General features: G+C 41.9%; 1 protein-coding gene across 1 annotated transcript in view; it reads left to right on the top strand.

The window, feature by feature from the left end:
• The window catches only part of LOC101860239 (arylsulfatase B), a 17,282-nt gene that overhangs the window by 582 nt on the left and 14,453 nt on the right, over window positions 1-2,247 (top strand). The gene's annotated exons all lie outside the window — the stretch shown is intronic.

Raw genomic sequence — 2,247 nt, 5'->3', positions numbered from 1 at the left:
TCTGATTTTGCGCAAGGGTGACATAGTGACAATAAAACGAAATGTATCAGACGAGGAAGACCGAGTGCCATGTTAAAACAAACACATGGGTCGCCACCACTCGGAGAATGAGGGATGCTTCTGTCGCAAGTTCGTGTTGACGTCCTTTGTTACTTTGTTACAGACTGGGTAAACAGTGACCACTCATCTCACTTACGATTTGTGTATGATGTTTGGGCGGGGCTTACGGGTTATGAGGGATCACACGCTTACCTCACCAGCAGCTGAAAATCGGTACCAATTGGTCAACAGTGGGAGGGGCCTATGCAACATGATCGTTTGGAGGGACTACCTAACAACAACGAGAAGTGATTGGATTATGAAGGCTCGCCCACAACGTCAGGGGCCAATGCACAATATATGACAAAACGTAATGGAGTCTCTAAGGTGGCCGTCTAAGACAGGTGTTTTTGCTCAGTGCAATAGGGGTTGTGTGTTAAAATATGGTGGCCGCGGCCGCGTTGGACAGGTGCCCGTCTTACACAGTTAAATTATATAGAAAAAACGCAAGGGGGGAAATGGAAAGTGGCCGTTTGCACAGGTGGCCGTCTTATAGAGGTGGCTGTCAGGGCAGGTTCGACTGTACTTAGATTCAAATTCTGCTATACTGGCTTCAATCTCGGGGACAATGACAAATATATATGCATAATCAGTGAAATCAAAGACAAGTGGGACGGGACATTCTCTGATTTGAAGCAAGATGCAACCCTATCAAAGACAAGTTACATTTTCTTATGCAACGCTTTCTAAGGATTCTTAGAACTGAAAAGTCGGGTAAAAATTGTGGCTAGGTTTTGACTCGATTGCCCCAAGTCCCAGGGGCGGTAGGTGGTTCTAAATGTGGGTCATCAATGCCTTTCACCCCTGGCAGGGTATAGGCCACATACAAGCTCCTTCCATTTATCTCTTTCCTGAGCCATCCTTCCAAGCTCGTTCCAAGTGAGCCTCATTTCTCTCATGTCCCTTTCCACGCATCTCCTCCATAATGTTTCCCGTGGCCTACCCCTGCCTCGGGCTCCTTGTGGGTTCCACTGCAGTGACTGTCTTGTGATGTTTCCGCTGGGCTTTCTTAAGGTGTGTCCCATCTGACACAATTCTTTGTAACACCGGCGGTCCTCAGGGGTGTGTTTTGTCACCAGTTTTGTATACTATATATACCAACGATCATAGAAGTATATATATAAAACAACACGCTTAATTAAGTTTGCAGATGACTCCGCTATTATTGGATTAATAAACCTTGATGAAAAAGAGTATTTCGAAGAAATATGTAGGTTTTTTAAATGGTGCAACTCAAATTTTCTAAAAGTGAACCTCTCAAAAACAAAGGAAATGATTTTTGATTTTAGAAGAGAAAAACCAACAATCCCACCACTCGTAATTGAACAAGAAACTATTGAAATCACGGATTCATACAAATATCTTGGCCTTACAATAGACAAAAAATTTACATGGCAAAACCACGTAAACAATATCGTTAAAAAAGTAAATCAGAGGCTGTACTTTCTGAGGAAACTAAAGTCTTTCAATCTGAATCCATCCATCCTTCAGATTTTCTACACCACCACAATAGAAACTTTGATAAATTTTGGAATCACTTGCTATGGTAGCAATCTGGGAAGGCAGCACATTATAAAACTAAATAAGTTAATAAAAAAGGCATCAAGAACAATTGGTAGAGACCTAAGTAACTTTGAATATCTGCACAAGACAAACGTTCTAAAAAAGGCGGAAATAATGCTTAGTGACCATAGCCACCCACTGACATCGGAATTTCAACTATCGACCCGCTGTAAACGATACATTTCCAAAAAAGCAAGAACAGACAGATATAGAAATTCATTCGTACCAACTGCAGTGAGGTTACTGAACACACAGTGCTACAAATGAAACAGAGAGAGAGAGAGAGAGAGAGAGGGAGAGAGAATGAATGTGTTACGGAGCGGGTTGTCCCAGCCCGTGAGACATGTATTTACTTGGCATAATGTTCTGTCTTATTGTGCGTTTGCATGAGTGCTCCTTTAAGTCTAACTTTTGTAACGTCAACTGCCATTGTTAACGACCAAGACAAATTTCTCCCTGCGAGATGAATAAAGATTGTCATTGTCATTGTCATTGTCATCCATCGCCACTTTCTTAGTCCTATTTTTACTTCTATATCCTTTTGTCCTGTCCTTTCCCACAGCTCTTCATTTCTTATTCTATCCT

The sequence above is a fragment of the Aplysia californica genome, unplaced genomic scaffold (assembly GCF_000002075.1).
Source record: "Aplysia californica isolate F4 #8 unplaced genomic scaffold, AplCal3.0 scaffold00058, whole genome shotgun sequence".
NCBI classification, from domain to species: domain Eukaryota; kingdom Metazoa; phylum Mollusca; class Gastropoda; order Aplysiida; family Aplysiidae; genus Aplysia; species Aplysia californica.
Note: the sequence above shows the minus strand (reverse complement) of the source record. Positions and strands in the feature narration are given on the sequence as shown.